The sequence below is a fragment of the Coturnix japonica genome, chromosome 1 (assembly GCF_001577835.2).
Source record: "Coturnix japonica isolate 7356 chromosome 1, Coturnix japonica 2.1, whole genome shotgun sequence".
NCBI classification, from domain to species: domain Eukaryota; kingdom Metazoa; phylum Chordata; class Aves; order Galliformes; family Phasianidae; genus Coturnix; species Coturnix japonica.
In genome coordinates, this window is record NC_029516.1 from 89298987 (window position 1) to 89318808 (window position 19822).

At 37.6% G+C, this 19822-nt stretch overlaps 1 long non-coding RNA gene across 1 annotated transcript in view; it reads right to left on the reverse strand.

Moving 5' to 3' along the window:
- Positions 1-7914: 7914 nt before the first annotated feature.
- Positions 7915-19822, reverse strand: part of LOC107322484 — a 30511-nt gene continuing 18603 nt past the window's right edge. The window contains exon 3 of the long non-coding RNA XR_001558965.2: positions 7915-8126. This is a non-coding gene — a long non-coding RNA (uncharacterized LOC107322484). The remainder of the gene's footprint in view (positions 8127-19822) is intronic.

Consider the following 19822-nt stretch of genomic DNA (forward strand, 5'->3'; position numbering starts at 1 on the left):
TGAAAGACTTCAACCAGGGCACACAACTTGGACTTACCAGGGGAACAAGAAGTAGATGTTTTAGTGGAATCCCATAGTTGTCTCTTTTTTTAACATATGCAGGTAATGCAGTATTATAGTTCTAGAAGAAAATAAAGCTCATGTATTTGTCTTTATTTTGCTTATGTAAATGATACAAAATTAAGTCTTCCTCAAACACATCCATATGTGCAACTCACATTTTACAGGTTGTGTTTTACTGTTATTTTCTTGAAATATTCCTAAGAAGAAATTCAGCATTCTGTACAGTGCTGTTGTTTTCATTTATTATGTCACAAGAGGCTTTCCTTGAAAAGAAACTTCCTTTTAAACATTGATCTTTTATTGTCTGAGATACTCTTAATATTTAATAATTATTCTCCAGTCTCCTCAGGGGACAGCACTACTACTACTTAGACCAAACTTATGAAAACGCGAACTCTTCAGGAAACCAAGAACTTTTGTGTTCTCAGTGAATGCTCATCCTCAGCCCACTGTATCATTTTATGGAGGCTCTTTTGACTCTTCTTCATTGCTCTTCTGATATGAAATGTTTTTGTTTGGGTTTTGCTTCCTTTTAAAATGAATATGTTCTGATACGTCTTTTGTGTGTTCATCATTCCTTTTTTCACTGGAAACAGTTCAGCTTTTGCTTCTTCCTCTATCCAGTGAACAGCTTTTTGGAGCAGCTTAAATCCAAAGTGGGTCAGCCAGGCTTCATCTTCTTTCATGTTTTCAGACTGTTGCTGTCACATTTCTGTGGACTAGAAAATTTAAAAATAGGCTCCCTGTGCCTTCAATTTCAGTCCCAAAAGCGATGTCTTTCCCCTGCTCCTATCAAAACTGAAGATTTGTAATGGAATTCAGCATCATGATGGATCAGGCATCTCTTTTCTAGCCAAGTCCTTTAAAAATACCATTAGCACTCAGATTTCAGATGAGTTGAAAGTTCTATAATTAGAGGAGAAGGTGCATATATTCAATAAATACATTTTAGCTTTTGGACCTAGACTCTCTGCTTCATTCAGGACAAAGTGTAACACAGAATAATCCATCAGGCTTATATTTTAATGTCTTGATTTTCTCTGTAGCCTCAGACAAGTGGTTACATTCACCTATATCATCCAGCATCCTAGCTGTTCTTCTGCTTTATTACTTCTCATCACTCAGACCATTTCTCATGTAAAAGATGGAAAATCAGCAGTAACAATAAACATTAGGTTTAACCATGATTTCCTAATTGCTTTGTGAATGAGTTCATCACTGTTTGAAATGAAGAATTTCATTCTGCTATTTCTGCATCTATGTAGGTTGCTCTGAAAGTAATGCCTCCCATTTATTTCCATGAAAACTGAGTCTACAAATAGCACAATAACACAATTTGACAGGCAAATTCTTAGCTATAAACATGATTTTTCAACAGTTACTACCATTAGCTATGCATTTTTACCAGCATGAAACAAGAACCTGCATGCCACACTCAAGAAAATCTGCACCAGCAGAGGTCATTTGACCCAGTGTTTTACAGGTGTGATGACAGCATTGTAACTAGGAAAATGTTGCCAACACAGTCCAACTTTCAGTGTTCTTACATCCGTCACTTGATCTCCATAAATGTTCAACAAGTGTCTGTGAATGTCAATGGGTGTAATTTCATCTGCGTGCGGGGATTCAGTGATACAGCTTTGCTCCATATGCACTTCTATCTCAGATGCCATTTTGTCAGACTGCCCCTCTGCCACCTTCTGTCACACAGCAAAACGTGATAGAATATTGGCAAGAAGGTTGAGCCTCTACTACTATATGACCAACATCTGCCTCTGGCATTTTAAGCCAACATTATAAAATAAGGGGCATTACTTTTGGAGCAGTCCTCTTGTTTTTATTTGGCTTACCTCCAAACAGTAGTATTTCAAATTGTTCCTATCACTAAGTTTTAATGCTGTAAGATATTCACTACTAATTGCATATGTAGGCACTAGACCCTGGAAAATCTGGTCTGTGTCTACTTAGCTGTGGAGATTATTAGTGATGTGAAGATGCCATTTAAAATCCCTTGGGCTTTTTGTGTGCTCCTGAGCATGACTGTAGGAACTTACAGTGGTCTATAAAATAAGAATTTGGATAATGCAAAAGCATAAGAGTTTGGGTGGTTCTTTGATTTGAATCTGGTCTAGCAACAAAAAAAAAAAAAAAAAAAAAAAAGATATTTAAACATTAACATAAAGAATATTTAACTGTATCTCTAGAAATCACCTCTACAGATATTATTTGTCAGTGACCAGGGATAGATACCGTATCCTTTTTAATGGAGGTTGGGGGAAATATAAATGCATATGAGGAAAGTGAAAGTGAATGAATGGTTCACAGGTAAGATCAACTCTTTGTCTATAATACCTCTGAAATTAAGCAAATGTTTTGTTTCTGATGCACATACTGTACTCACACCCTGAAATTTTGCCCTGTCTTTTAAAAAAAATGTATGTACATAAATAAAGGAAGGTCTTATAATAGTCAACAGATGCTGAGATGCACTAAAATGCATTCAGTATATGGCATATATAGTGCTATCAGTCACTTGGAAAAATACAATAAAAAGCCGCATACACTAAAATCAAACATTAACCTTGAGAGCACACATAGATCTGAATCAAAATCTTCAGTCTGAATCTTCCAGATCGTTGGGAAACTTCAATGATTTTAAGTCTGTATTTTCCTCCTGTCACTACAAAGAGACTCAGATGAATTTAAGTTCCATGTACTTTTGAACACTGATTTAAATAAGTGGTTTAAATATTCATCATATGGCATAAAGAAATAATTAAGAAGAAGGCTATATTTTTATTTCATTTTATTTTTAACTTCATTTCTTGTTCTCAACTACACCAAGCAGATGTAGATAGACTTAGTAGAACATCTTCTGCATGTGTAGAAGTGGTTCTTTGGTGTTCAGATTTGTTTGGCAGATGGGAATCCTTTAAGTAGTGCTAAAATTTCCATGTAGAACTGAGACAAGAAGGTCAGTGCAATCACTACTGGTCATATGAGGAACTACTGCCATTCCTCCACAACTGCTGCTATGTATTCTCACCAGCATGTCTCTGGCTCTTATGTCTGACCGTTACACCACTCCCTGAAGCACGCTGCCTTAGAAATTGCTTACTTTACCATGCCTGACCTTACTGGTATGCCAACATCCTGCCAACAAGCTGCCAACAATGGATTTGCTGAGTGCTCTAAATGCACAGGGAAATGTGTGCTCATACAACCAGTAAAGTTCCAATACAGACATTTCTTTCCTTCTCTGGGTGGAGCTGGGTTAGTCTGGCAACATGATGATTTCCATCACAAGTAGCTTTGCTTTATGGGTAACAAAAGTGGTTCTGCTCCTTCACTGAAAGATATTGGCCCAACCACCTGGCCGGCTCTTTTCAGCCATAGACAGCAAAGGTTGTGCATGATTTATTGAGAGCCTCCTGTTGTGCTGAAACACTGGTTGCATAATAATCTACGTTATAAACTCAGCAGATACCATTTTCTCTCTAAAACTACCGTTAAGTGCCCATAATTTCTTTTCCTTTGGCATTTCTAGTGTTTACTGTCATGTTTTAATTTCATCTAATAGCTGTGTAACCCTGTTGTAAACCTCACTCTTCTGTTCATGCTCTAAATTTCCACCCCTGTCCATCTCCCAAATGCATGTTTCAGAGTCTTACCAGGTTTTATTTGAAGATGGGACTACTTGAAAGACAGATTCCAGTCATCTTATGCTTCTTATGCTTCTTACGTTACGAAGGAGATATACCGATTTCAAAGTCTCTTGAAAAGCAGCTAGTGTGCTGCTTCAGTTTTCAAGCTAGAAAGCTGGAGGTTCTTGTACAGTAGATTTAGGTAAAATCATAAGCCCTTTTGCAGAGCCATGGAAATGCAAGGCAAATGCAAAAATGCCTGAATCAGCTTATTTTGGCCTCTCAACCAGCAAATCAAATTGTCAAAAGAAAGTAATATTTTTGGATCTTCTGCCTTCCAGGTGGCGTCTTTTCATGTCCTCACTGCACGCTATACTGCATGCTACTGTTCTGTGCAGTACCATGAATGTAGTTCTCTAAACTGATAAAATTAACTGGAGTCTTATTTTCTCTTTGGGCTACCAGTTTGGTGTGACTGTAGAAGTTTCTCTACAAAAGCTCCAGACTGCAACATCCCACCATCATAGGCAACCCACCAAACTGGTGACTGATTAATTGAAAGGGTATTTTGTCCAAGTATTTTTCCATAAGCAGATCTCTTACACTGCATTACGGTCCAGGAAGACAAAAGTATGAATTTACAGACCCCTTACATGTTTCTTGAGTGACTCTTAAGGCCAACTAAGCTTGCCTCATGCTATCCATTCCCCTAAGATTCCTTTGCTGGTTGACAGAGTGGAAGACTTTTCCTCTTGTTCTAAGAGAAATATCTACAGTAGGTGAGTTGAAGTGCTTATTTCTCTCCTTAAAGTGCACAGAGAACTTCAGATATCTACATCATCAATGCATACTATTAGATTATGTGAATCCATCCTATAAGTCTACATAATGATTTGACACAGTGCAGTGTTACTTCCAAGACAATTTTTGCATTGATAGTCACATCATTGTGAGGTTCAGTTATTTCCAGATACATCCTTAAATCCTTGCTTTCCCCATCCCCCACACCCTCTACACATAAATATTATTTATAATATTTCAAGCTGTAGTTACTTTTGAAGAACTTCCAGTCTCTTGGAGAAACACACATCTTGTTGATGATAGACCAATAAATGTATATTCCATACTGGAAACGCTAAGAGTACATGAGCTTTCTGTTGAGAAGGTAAGTTATCACAGCATTCACCTCATGGCAATTTAAAGTGATTACCTGTAGGCTGAAAATAATTGTGTCATTACTCCCTTCAAACAGATGAACTCTTTTTAAAATCACATGTAATCTGTTTTTAAGGATCCGTGAGTAACAAAAAGGTGACAAAGTGAAATTCCCTCCCTGCTTCCCCAGATTCACCTTTGTTAAATCTTTGTCTCTTCCTTACTTTCCTGATTATTTGTCTTATTTTAAAATATCCCACCGTGTTATCTGTTTGTCAGATATCAGTAGGTTTTCTTGAGTATCCTTAGGGCGTAAATAGGTCTGAATAATGAAGAAATCAGTCTGATGTAAAAGCAAAAGGAGCTTACATTTACGGCAGTAGCAATAATGATGGTACAACATCACACAATGGCTCCTGGAAGCACACGAATGTCAAAACAGCATGAAAAACTCCTTGCGCACACTGTTAAGATTGCCTAGAATTCTTCCAGAATAACATAAACAATCATTTTGATGAATTCAAAGCTAATACTCATGTCATCCCCTTCACAAAGATGACTAGTTTCAGACAGGAACTAATTGTGCTGTCTAGTTTAAAAATAGAGAAATCATCTTTTGTTTTAGCAGGATCCCTCTACGGTGTTCTGCTGTTATTGCCTGAAAACATGCTGTGTATAAAATGGTTGCATGAAAGGGTTAGCACTCCCAGTCAGGGTAGTGGACGTTGTTGCCAATGTAACAGCACATTTCCTTGCCTGAGAGAAGGGTGATGATATTTGGAGAGCTAGCACACCTCTGTGGAAAATGCTTGTACTACAACAATCAGTATTCAACTAAAGAAATTTCTTCCCAGAGGTGTCTAACATAGTCTAGATTCTAAGGTTTCAGCATGTTAATTTTGTTTGCCTTTTTGGCATAATCCTCTAGTTTATATAGAAGAAGAAATCTGAAAACAGATTTCTTTTTAATTGAATAGGAACAATCCCACTGAAGGGATAATACCTGAAGAAATAGCACTGATCATTCTGCACAATCATCTGCACTTTAAACAGTAGCCCTCCGAAATGCTTTTCTCAGACCAGGGACAGCAGTTAAAGATTTCATTTGTTAGAGCTACCTGGTTCCTAACACTCCACACAAAGTAAGTGGGAATGTGAGTAGTTACCACATCTGTGGCTCGGGCCTCGAGTTTATTGGAAATGGAAGTGACCCCTCGCTGTCTGCTTATGCTGCTATTACAGACATTGTGATTTCCAAGGCTACAGCCTCCATATTCTCCATTGCTGTTCCAGTAATGATTTTTTAATGAAATGGAGTGGAAAGGTGCACACCTAATAACCGCCTGCACTAGGAGAAAATCCTATTTCCCATGAAAATAAAGAAACTGTTGCTAGAAAAGTACATTGAACAGAGAATTGCCTCAATGTGCTATTACCTTACACTGGGTAAAATATAAAAGCAGAAGGAGTAAAAAGCACATCGCACTGTGGCATGGATAGATTCTGTATACATACATATACATACGAGCTTCAGTATAAATGGAGAAGTACCTCTCCCTTCCAGTTTTCCAGGGGAGGTAGGGAGGTGGGGGGGAAGAGGAAGGGGGAAAGAGGGGCGAGGCAAAAATAAGTAAAACAAGAATTTATCTTGTTTTCTTTTTTCTTTCAGGTTCATGCACACAGTAGTTATATTCAGTAGGGACATTGCTGAAAAAGATTTATCCCTTTTTGTCTGACCACTTTCATCTGTTGTGTGACTGGCTTCCAGCTCAATTTCAGCCTTGTTTCAGAATGCCATGAGATTTCCTTCTTGTGTTGTTATGTTCTGAATGACAAGGGGTTTAGTGCTCTCTCTGGTCGCTAGCCTACCTTTCCCAAAAATCCTCCCATGTGAATAGTCCTGTGTATGCTAAGATTTAACAGGTTTAATGAGTGATTTTTTATTGTCTCAACTTTGATACTCTATTCCACACATTATGGTATAAAAATTGATTGGTGACACATTTGTGGGCATCTTGTACTGCCACTTACTACTGCTGAACCTGTGCTGGAAAGAGAGATGAGGCTGTGTGGCAGTGACATTGTAGTATATGTCTCACTGGTGTTCAGAAAGCTCCCTAAATATGCTGATTGTGAAATTCCAAAGCGTAGCTAGTCAGTAGGGTGCAATCGCTGCTTTTGCCTCTTTTATTGCTGTTTGTTTTAGACTAACTGATAAATTATGTAAGTCCTTTCCTTGAACCCAGAAAGACAATGAGAACAATGAATGCTGAGAATCCAGGCTGACAATGAGACTCATAACAAAGTGATGTGTGAAATGCAGATCACCTGCAACACGATATGCTGGATCACCAGGTCAAATGTCTTTGCTTCCTCTGAAGTTTCAAAATATATTACTGAAAAACAGAAACTGTTTTTCTCTCCTTTCTCATGTGGAACCTACGATACTTTTTCTTCCAGTTTAATCACCTTTTAGATGATTCTAATTTTGAAATCATTGATATAGGTACCTTGGGTCATAAAAATGGCCAATAGGTTGGTAAAGGCAATAGGTATTTAGTTTATGGTACTGCTAGAGAATCTCAAAAATGCAGGTACCTTTGTCTGACACTTCTTCCTTTTTGTTTTTGGAGACAACCATGAATGCCTTCTTAGAGGAAAGCTGAAGAATATGAAAGGTGTGAATTTACTAAACATGCTATATAAAAGCACGTACACAGAATAAAACAGGGCTAACTTCTTCCTGTTACCCAAGTGTTCTCTTCAGTACAATGACTACTTGACTGTTTCATGTAGTAATAATTACTGACAAAGGGACAAAGCATGGAGCAGTCAGATTTTGCCCCACTGTTAGTTCCCATAATTTGGAGCTGTGCTGTCTTTGAAACATACCCATATATCCATAATAGATGTGATTTCTAAGATCTTCTGTAGGAGTTCTTTTCAAAAGCTGTATTGTTTCCATGGATGCCGCCGTATAATCTAATTATTCCTGATGGGTTGCCCATTGTACCACAGGATTCTTCAAAGGAAAGGAAAACAGCAAGGTAGATCATTTGAGCAAAAAATCTTTTATTTGTTTAGGACAATGTTTCACAAAAGCTCTATCTGGGAAGGAAAGGAAATCTCTTCTGAGCCTCCTTTCTTTCAGAACTCAAGTTGCTATAATCATATAAAGCTGCTCTGTGTACTGTATGTTTTATCCTTTCCTTTCATTGGATGATAGAAGACATTTCAGCCCCATGTTGTTTTTTTCTTCTGCCTCTGAAAAATTAAATCATTTATATTGTAAGATCTACTGTAGACAACCAGGGTAATGCAACCCCAAGCAGTCAGAGAATACATGCCAGACCCAACACCTGCAGTTTGTCAAAAGAATTATTCGACTCAACTCAGTTGGAATCTTTTAGTGATAAGATATACAGTGGTGCAAAGGAGTTGATATTTACATCCACCTCATTAAAGTGAATCAATTTCTTATTATCACAGAGTCCCAAGCTCCTAGACCATATGATGAATCTCACTTGGTCTGTGGTGTATGCAACTGCACTGTTTTTGACCTAGGCCATTGTGCTATCCACTCCCATTGCATGTGCTGTTTCTCGGGACACCTTTGCACCTGCATAACTAAGCTCCAGCCAGTATTCCCAGTGAAGGCTCTGAAACTGTACTTTATCATGTCAAATAACAATGTACTCAGTGCATGAACGTGCTCTCATCTTGCTGTGAATGCAATAAAAATGAAAGTTTCTTTCACATGCACTGCCTTCCCAAATACTATATTGTAAGGAGGTGATGACTGTGTGGGAAACTAATGAGTGGATAGAAAACTCCTCAGGCACATCTGCATCAAATGGGAAAAGGATGGAAGTCCAGAAGTGTTTCCCACCATCAGCCACTCATTTCTTAGAGGTATTTCCATGGTGCTACTATTTTGCACAGCTAGCTTCTGTGTTTTGGAGTTTTGCCATCCTTTTATGTATATGTGAAAAGATTTTCCACTATTTAAGTGGAGTCTTTATTTTGTGTATAAATAAGTCAAAGCTAGCTGTATTTTTCTTTACATTGCCCTCTCAGAGCTATTAGTGACTGTTTACAAAAAGGACCTATGTTATTCCTGTATCATCATCATTCCTATATCAATCAACAGTTCTACAAAAGCTCTACTCAACTTTGTTTCTTTATGCAATAGCCAATAAACTTCAGTTTTTAAGTTGCAATAGCTCAGCTCTGTTTCTTCTAATGGTTTCCAACAAAGAAGTCAGAGCTTTAGTCCTTAAATTTGTTAAGGATCCAGAAACAGCTACAGCAGAGAAAATCTCAATCTTTTGTTCTCCCTAGAGAAAGATGCTGAGCAGTGCATAGCTGAACTTTGGAGGAGAGAAAGAAATATGTGAGGACTGGTGTCAAAGCAGCATACATCTTGGAAGAGCTAACAAAAACACTTGGAAGTCAGCAGTCAGTAGAGTCGAAGGAAAAAGACTCTTTGCTCTACCCAGCCCCCTTCTCTCCTTGGTTTTCTACTATTTGCTCATCTGAGATACAAGCTAATGGTATTATACTACTTACGTATGTCTACGTTGAGTCTCGTTCCTCCCAGACAAACCAAATTATTTATTCAAATTAAATAAAATGATGGATTAAATGGTTAAATAAAATGATTGGATTTTAACTTGGAGAAGGTTTTGATAAGTGTGGGGGTGGAAAAGTATAGAGTGAAAAATAAGAATTGTGTTCAGTCCTGACAGTGTAATCTGTGGCTCTTAGTGCCAAAGTCCTTCTCCTCTGAACATTATTTCACACTTGTTTGTAATTCTTTCCTGTGATTCAGCCAGTACAATCTCATCTGAAGCCATGAAAAAGTTAGCAGTTGTTATCATGGAAGGGTTTGATAAAGACAGTGGAGAAACAGGATAACAGAATAACACAGCCAGGAGAAACATACTTCCAAACAAAAAGGCTACCTTTTACAAAGAATCACAGAATCACAGAATGACCCAGGTTGGAAGGGACCTCAAGGATCATGTAGTTCCAACCCCCCTGCCTAGCAGGGCCACCAAACATACACATTTACTACATCAGGTTGCCCAGGGCCCCGTCCAACCTGGCCTTGAACACCTCCAAGGACGGGGCATCCACAACCTCCCTGGGCAGCCTGTTCCAGGGCCTAACCACTCTCCTAGCGAAGAAAAGTTTTAAAATTAGTTTTAAAGCTAGGTCTTCTTCTTGGATAGCTTATATACATACTGAAGCAATGGAGATGAAAGGTAGCAAATACCTGGAACAGCATAGCTATAGATCTGAATACAACACAATGAAAAGTTCTAGCACTGTATCTAAACTTTATTTGTCTATACTGGCACATCATTTTTGGTTAGAAAAGCTAAGTAGATTACAGAGTAACCTAGGAAATTAAATGAAAAATGCAGTGTTATTAAATATTTTTGAGTGCAATGAAGCTTTACACAGCTTTCGAGGACAAACAAAGCATTGACTTGGCATCACAGTTCATGGTAAATGAAATCCGAAAGGACTCATTTTCACAGGAATACTTAAAGGAGTTTTTAATGTTCCTTTCAGTGTGTTACAGTCAGTACAGTGCAGCAGTTGGAGATGCAAAATTGCTTGTTCTTTGGGTAAGATACCAGGTTACCAAAAAATATGGAAAACTTTGATGGTTTATATATACACAGATTTTGAACAACTGTGGGGTTTTAGCATAGTTTATTTTTTATGTTGGACACTGTCAAACCTTTACCAGTGTTGACATGATATTTAAATTCTTGCTAGTGCTACAGTTATTTTGATAATGTGCATCAGGCATAATGTAATCCTTCAAGCTAAACAATGTATATAAAAACTATTAACGATTAATATGTTGTTCTGCACCAAACCACTAATCAAATGTTTGGTGATACTCATTGCTCATTCTTGTTCTTCCTTTAGTACTGCCAATATCTGAAACAGATGGCTGGGATAAATTAAGCCTATCAGCTGATGTACAGCAGTCAGTTGGCCTGATGGACAAGGGGTACATGTTACATTTCTGCGCTGAGTTTCATGTTTGTTTGTTTTTTTTCCAATTTGGATTTTATCATATTCTGTTTTCTTTACCAATGTGCAGTGTCCTATCCTGTCCCCAGAACTGGGCTGAGTTGTGGATGATGACTCGAGCTGGCACAGCGTGGCCATCCTCAGGTGCAATCACTAGCCCCCGGCCCAATTGAGAACAGACACGATGGTGTCAGGGTGGTGCCCAGCTCTGTAGGGTGCATGGTCAGACAAAGACATGGCTGTTGTGAGGCTGGGTTGAGAGTGAGGAGAATACTGGCATGGACATACTGAGAACAAAACCCTCAGTCAATACTTCAAATTCCTGGAAACAAAAGCCATATAACTGAGCCTGGTGCAACTGGCTCTGCTAGTCCTCAGGTTCATTCAAATTTTTTTACCCATTGTATATAGTATTATAGTGCCTATTTTTTTCCATTTCAGAAAATGTCATGCACAGGTTTTAAATATGTATTTGAAATAAATTAGTATTCATTGTGAATTGTACCACTGAGAGCATAAGTGCAGACAAATATGTAGAGAGCTTGGGTTTTAAATTGCCTCTTGTGGGTCTTTCTCCAGGGTTTTCCCTTAACAAAATTTCTTTGACAAGTTCAGCTCTTGTTGCAGAAGACTTGAATTTATTGGATTGTTGACTTTTGCTGACCCCAAGTTGAAGCATGCATATAACTTAACCTCACAGGTCTACCATGGTAGGATATTTCAAGTTAACTAGCATAGTTGGTAAAAAGGGCTTCACCTGCTTAAGACTGAGAAGTTCAGCCTATGTATGTATGCTGGATTACTGCTGAATGTGGAAAGACTACTTACGCTTATATTAAAATAATTTTAAGTGTAGATGATCTAAATGGGAAGTGTTCCTCCCTTAGAAAGTTTCCTTGTTCTTTATCTTCCATCACAGTTAAAAATTACTGTTTGTAATTAAAAACTGTGCATGGATGTATTCCCCTTCCAAAAACAAGTAAGCAAGCAAACAAACAAACAAACCAAAACAACAACAAATAACCTATTAAGGAGCTTGATAGTGGAAGATATTCTGCCTCATGAAGATGTTCCTGTGCTAAGAAGGATCAAGCTCAGCTCACAGAAGCAACAAAGCAGTTGGTTCTTTTAAATAAAATAACAATTTATTTCTCCCAATAGGACTAGTTAAAAATGGTGCTTCACTATATATGCAGTTGTGTTATTCCTGAAGTTGGCTTGGCTCATGCTGGTTCAGAGGTCTCAATTTCTGTTGTGATGGTATGGTCATGCCCTTGTGTATATGTATATACACATATATATGTGATATGTAAGTCTTTGTGGTTCTATCTTTATGATAGAAAGAAATAATTTTGTATCACAACAGAAGTGTCAGAGCAGTGCCTAGATTTGTCACTTAGAATTATTTTGTACTAAGTTAGTAATGCAGGGAGTTACTATTTTTACAACCCTATCACATATATTCAACCTAGCTCACAAAGGCAAAGCTTGGTACAATAGATTATTATATTATTTTGATAAACATATTGCCACAATAGATGCCTCATGTTGCTCACTGTGTTGTCAGTAGCTTTGCCATGTCTGTAAAATCTCATCTGTCATTGATATTTTATACTATAAGACCTTCTGTAAACCATTTTGTACATATATGCACAAACATAAGTTCAGGTGAGTCAGATGAGGTCATGAGGTGAATGAAGTAACTACAGTGTGGTCTTGGGGTGACATCTTTACTTCTCAGATACTTGTATCCTTGCACCCTTGTCACTTTATTAAATGGTAAAATAGAGTTGCCACTTCTACATCAAATCATGGATAAAAACATGACACCACTGTTAAGATAAATGGTAAAGATGTGAACACAGCACTTAGTTGCAGCTGCAAAAACAAAGACAGTCTGTGTGTTACAGTAGACTATCACAGCTTTTCTCTGGCTTTGGACCTGTGGATCAGGACATAGGAGGTAAAACTTCTTTGTGGGCTATGAACATGCCAGTTATACTCTATTGCAGGAAAAGCAGAAAGACCTGGTGTGCCTGGAAAATTATAAATATCTCCATCCATAGGACAGACTTGGAGCAGGAAGTCTAAGGGAGGCAAAGTCATGAAGCTTGTTATCAGACTTTTATTTTGAGTAGGGAGATGTCCATGCCCTCCAAGGACGCAGTCCACTGTGTTACAGTGTATTTTTCATGGCCTCTCAGGCACTCTGCAGCAGACCTCAGTCATCCTGTACTGAAACCACTGCTGAGCTTCAATATGTGTGGTCAGAAGTTGTTCTATCATTGTTTTGAGGAATGGACTTGGATCTTCCCTGTATGATTTGCTCTATGCTAAAGAGGCTGTACAATATTACTGGGTGGGAGAGGGAGAAAAAAAATAAAATAGATATTTGTGTATATGTACATTCTCTGTGCCTGATGTTAACTGTCTTAAGAGTGGAGAGCAAAGGCCAATAAGCCAGTTCTTGTTTGCACTTAATACATTCAGCATTTCTCCTGTGGTTCAGTAATACAGATATCATGAAAATAGAGTTAGGGACAGAAAAAATTCACTGCATGAGTGTGTTGCAGAACTAAGTAACTGGTGATTGAAGGGAAACTGTTACCAGGGAACAAATTTATTTAATCACTGCCTCCATCTTGGAGTGAGAGATGTGATAAGGGGACCAGAAGCATATCTTGGGAAATATGCCTGCTCTTCTCCTGTTTCTGATAAGCATTGCTTATTCTACTTTTTATATTAATGTCACACCTGCTATACTGAAGGACCATAAATTTCTTCATATACATTGTTCCAACACTGAAATATAACCCCCCTGAGAACACTTTCTCCAGGTGTCAAAACTTGAGAAGGTAAAACATTTGGAGATAAAACCTAGCCTGCAGAACACAGATCGAAGCTAGTTTATTCAAAGACAGATGGAAGTAATTCATACACAAAAAAAAAAAAAAAAAAGAAAAGAAAAAAAGAGTTCGAGGAGTGTTCAGTTTGAAGACTATAACTGCCCTGAAAAAGGGAGAGAGCATACTAGGTTAGACAGGAATAAAATGATTATTCTTTGACATTCTTTTAGCAGACAGAAGGTGGCAATTTCTTAGATATTTTTTGTGTTAGTTTGCTGAGATTTTCCAAAAGCTTTCCTGATAGCTTTTGGTAATATCATCATTTAGGAACATAAGGAGTTGCCATATTGGATCAGATTTGTGATCCATCTGGTCTAGTAGCTTGTCTAAATAGTAGCTGGTACCAGGCATGTCACAAGAAGGTGCAAAAACCACACAGATGACAGAGGTCATTTCATGTCTTCCCTAATAGTCAGAGCATGGTAAATGGATTTTTAAACTTTTACAATACTTTGTCTGCATTAACTATTATTATTCTGGATATCTTTATTATCTCTATAAATGGTCAGTCACTTCATGTATTCCTAAATCCCTGATCAGCATGCCCAGTGTTGGTATGTTTCATAGCCCAGTGATATATTATTTGGGGAAAAAAATAAATAAAAATCTTAGTTTTACATTTGTCACATGTTTTCACTAGTTGATGCTTATTTCAGTCATTGTCTTAGTGTATCTCTTAATGTAGTCTTGGAACAGGAACAAGACTCTAGCTTTCAAGACATTTTGACCTTGACATATGTGTTCCTGAAGAATAAAATTAAACTAAAAATTAGTTTTCCTATTATGTTGCAAAATATTTCAATTAACATTGAAAATCTGGTCTTCACTGATTATTTTCTTTCTATTAACTTCTATACTGTAGATAGCAATAGGACAAGAGGTAATGCTTCAGCTGCACCAAGGATATTAGGAAAAAAATATTCCCAGAAAGAGTGGCAAGGCACTAAAACAGAGTCCCCTTTCCTGGAGGTGTTCAGAAGCTGTGTGGATGTGGCACTGCAGGACATGGTCAGTGGGCATGGCGTGATGGGTTGGCAGTTGGACTAAATGACCTCAGCAGTCTTTTCCAACCTTAATGATTCTGTGTGATTTTAGATGCAAGTGAATTTTATAAAATGTAAACATTATTTGGGTTTGTGGTTGATCATTTACTGATGTAAAAACCTGAATGGAACTTTCATTATTGTTTTAGTAACTAACCTAGAATACTCGTTTTGTCATTGATCACTAATAGTCTGGTCAGTCATCTGTAACTTAGTTTAAAGTAAAGCTCCTTAAAATGCAATTGTGGAGAAAAAAAAAAAAAAAAAAAAGTAAAATAAAGTAAAATATAGTGTGCTGGAGGATGGCTGATCATCAAAACTAGATATCTATGCCTGCAGATATTAGGAAGAGAAATAAGAAGAAGCTTGTGTTTGTTAGAAAGAATTATGCCTGCATGTACAGAATATGTATTTACACTTGACTTAAGAGATGTCATTTGAAAAATCATAAGAGTTTGAAGACAGCTTAGGAAATGTTAGAATCAACTACTATTTCAATCACAATTTGTCAATCCAGTACTATAAATGTTGCATTATATTCATTTATGCAATCACTGTTTTGTTTGGGTTTTTTTGTTTGTTTGTTTAAGAACTGAATCTTTTCAGTTCCCAGACTAACAGGTACTGACCAAATTCACTGCTATTTGAGATTATTCTTCTTCTTGTAAGTGTGTGATATGAGACTTTAATTACTAATTCTTTTCAAACTCTTTCCTAAAACAAAAAACAATATTAACTTACAAGGTTTTCTTTTTGTTGTTGTTGTTTGGTTTTTTTTTTCCATGAACTAGTCCTTACATCTGTTAACATGATAATTTTGAATCTATTTTTACAGCATCTCTCTGAGTTGACAGGGAGGGGAGTCTTATGTCCATGAAGGTGGTGAATTGAGTCATTAAGAGATCCACCAATTTTGGTTGCCAGTGAGACTCTATTTCATGACATACTTAACATTATGCAACATATGTACATATAGCCCAGCTGTCACTGACTTTGTACTGCTCTGCGCTCCTTGCTTCTGCTGGTTAGGTTTCAAGATGTTAATCAGATAGCCAAGAAACATGGAGAACACACAGAGTGTGAAAAACAAAATGCTAGGCAAAAATGATTTATTTTTTTTTTCTTCAAATAGTTTCCTACTCCCCCTTTCACATAATGAAAATATTTCAACCTAAATGCCCGGGAGCAACAGGCTATGCTGGACAACTTCAGCAGTATGGAGAATTTTCTGCTCTTGCTGTAGCATATGTTCGTTTATAGCACCATTCATGACAAGTACTGCAGACAGAGGATGTTGCTTCAGTGTCAGGGATTTTGTTAGGTGGGAGATACTGAATACAAAAGGTTAATTTTACTAATTAGTAGATGATAGATTAGGACCATGAATAGCTCCAGAGAATATCAATATGGACATTGAAGAATGTCCCTAGGGCCATTTAATCTAATTCGGGAGTCAGAGTAATAGCTGAAGTGAAGGAAAGCTTGGCACCAAAATGAAGCAAAAGTCAATGAACTAGAGACAGAAGAGCTTAGGTTTGACGGGTTGTTTTGGTCCAGAGATTTAGAGTGATTGAACCTGAGAAAGCAATAGATAATGGACTATGGGATTTTAAAATATTAAACCAAAATATACCGCAGGACAAATCTATGAGGAAATGCCATTAGATTTTGATGAAAAGCTCTTGAATAATTAGATTACATAGTATTTTATTGTATAGATTATCTATGGAGCACCATCCTGTCTGCCTTCAGTCTTTGTTTTGTTCTACACTGATGAACTCTGGTTGGATTCTGTTTCCATCAATCCAATTGGTATTGTGCCTTACTTTTGGCCTTCCTGCCACTGATCTTATTGTCTTTGCAACACAAGAAACATCTTTTTTCGTACTGACGCCCAATGGCATAGCACTGAATGCCACTGCATTGACTTCTATGATTGGTAGAATCTCAGATTTGTCACTTAAGACTAAGGATAAGTAAAACCTTATGCTGAATTATTGTTTTGGAATGGTGAATCTACTTAAATTAATTCATATTAATGAATATTAAAACATTTAAAATAATGTAAAATAATCCATCTGAAGGAATGAAAGACTGAAATACAGGTTTTTACTTCATCAAATTATTTCACTGTCTTTAATGTAAATAACATTTTTATTCAGGAAAACTTTTACTTTCTATTTCAACAAATCAATATTTTTCAATATTGACCATTTTTATATGCTTTAGGTATAATACCATGATGTTAACAAACTTCTTCTGTCACCTTACTCCTCTCTTGTTTAACGGTCTTTCAAGTCCTGATAATAAATTATACAAAAATAATAATAATAATAATAAAAGAAATAAAGTGATTCCATCTCTGAAATCAAATGAAGATTCTGATTTATTAATTTATTTTCAAAACTGTATCTGTACTTCTCTGTGCACTCCTTTTTTGTCCTACTAACATTACAGCCAAGCCTGATATAACCAATTAGAACCCTTCCTGTGCTAGAAAAGTGCTGGTGAAGGGTAGCATTTGTACAACTGCCAGTTGCAAAGAAAACTGCAGATTTTTCTATTACAATACAATATACAGACAGATGCAATTACTGAGTTTGGGTCTCCTTTCAGTTACCCCTGACAAGCTCTGCCTTCAATATAAAGACATTATTAGAATGACTGGCTTGCGACATTATATCAGAAATCTCATCTCCTCTCTCTTCCTGAAGCTAACATATATTAAACACTACAATGATTGATAGGAAACTAAAAATGAGCTGGTTCTGGGATGTACTTCGTAGGAATTACTTCTAACTCAGTTTGACTCTGATTTGCAGAAACCCCTTCTCCATTTCCAGAGGGTTGTACTATCTGGTGGCTATTTTTCTGTCAAACAACTGAAATCACACATAAGTTGATGAATGATGGGTTTATACTTTAGAAAGCCTTGTCCTGATGTCAACTATTGTTCTGGGTGCCAAGGCAGTTCTGTCTTTAGTAAGAAGGGAGCTGTGGGGAAGTATGAAGGTTGGGGCAATTCTCCCAAAAAGGAAGCTAAGCTTCCTACGTTGCACAGTCTTTTAACTTCAATATTATTCACGTAAAGCCAGCACTCAACTTTAGGGTTGTCTTTTTTCCTGTAATTTTAAATAACTGTAAGGAAAGAAACACTCTCCAAAAGATTCTGATGAGTCCAGGTTGTTAGGTGTTTTTGCCTCTGTAGGCTGTGTAGAACACTAACAACGTGCAGTGCTGAGGACCCATCAGCTGCTTATGCTCTGACCCACTGGATCCAAAATGTTTTTCCAGGCCTCACCAGTGTTGGCTGGTGCACTCCTTTGCTGAGAAGAAGAGTGCAGAAACAAATGCAGACCTGTGTAAGGAGGTGTAGAAGGAGTCACTTGCATAAAGAGAGGACTCCTGGACAGAAGATTTTGTCTACTGTAACTCATAAGCTTTGCATGTCTTCTGTCACAATACTGCTTCCTCTTGAGTGAGAAAACCACAAGGCTGCTGGTAAACCTTCTGAACAGGTTTTACAGAGGCAAATATTGGCAAAGAGTTTGCAGCTGCCCTGGGTGTGAGGGGGAGCAGGCTGACTGCCTGCTACAGGACCAGGAGCTGTTCTGACCTTGGACAGCTCCCCAGATTTCATATCTCCATAAACCTGCATCTGTGAAATTTAGAGGTGCCTCTGACTCCAGTGGATAATTTCAGATTGGAATATGTGATGTTTAAGATGCACTGTTGTGTCAGACAAGTGCAAACTATTCATGTAGGCACAATGACAAAAAATTGCACGTGAGCAGTTCATGTTGGTAATCACAGACAAACAACTTGTGATACACTTTTGCTGTAATTCTACCTTTAGAACTTTGGCTTGCCTATGTAAGCAAATTAGGGTTTAGCAATCAGGCTATGTGCTCATGTGTGTATGTACATGCCTGTCTTCTCCACCCAAGCTGGACCAAATCAGGTGATAGGTCAGAAATATAGAAGTTAATCATTTCAAGCATATTTTGTGTAGACAAGTTGTCTTGAGGGAAGTTGTAGGTAAATGCAGCAACTGCCAACACTATTACACTCTTAGATACATCAGAGAACCTACACAATGCAGTGCTGGTTTTGCTGTGCCCATTTATTTTTTTCCCTGTTTTTCATGTCTGGGAGAACTTGAAGGCTAAAGAGCAGAAGAATCCTGTCAGAAACAAGAGCACTGCGTTTCTTCTGGCTACCTGCAGCCTAGCAGTCAGTATCTCACTTTGACACAATCTGACTTAGCAGGAAGGAGAGAGGTTATCACAGAAACAAAAGAGAAAGTAAACAAGGGGAAAATACTTTCAGTCTTGTCAGTTGTCAAATACTGCAATCTGTTGGTTTGGAAAAGTGACAGAGTTCAGAAAGCTGATCACTGGAAAGGGCCACAGTTCTCTTGTCTGAGATAGATTACCTATTAAAAATGTCTTGCTTTTTTTCCTATGGTTACACATTAAATCTGGATTTGCTCTAATTACACATTTCTATGTGTAGGCATTCTCATTCTGTTCAGACACATGAATTTCTCTTCTCCAGTTCTTAGTGATAAAACCTTTCAAAAATTAAAAGTAAAAAAAATATATATTGGGGAGGGAGAGAGGGAAGAAACTCTCCAAACACAAAATTGTTTTTCACTACTTGGTGTGTGTAGGCATGATGTAGTACAAGCAGCTAGGTACAATATGGATACCTTTTCCAAAAGTGTTTAACTGACTTAAATTTCTTTTTCAGACTCACCCTTGATCTTTCAGAGCCAAGGTTTAAGACAGGGTCAGCAACACTTTCCTGTACATCTTTTGAAATTTCAGGGTCCTGTGTCATTGGATTCCAACTTTTTCAGAGAGAGGAGTAAGTTCCTCTCTCTGCAGGGTAGAGGGAAGGCCCCATTCCCAGGTCCCAGGAAAACAGAAGATCTATCACATGGGATCCACTGAGC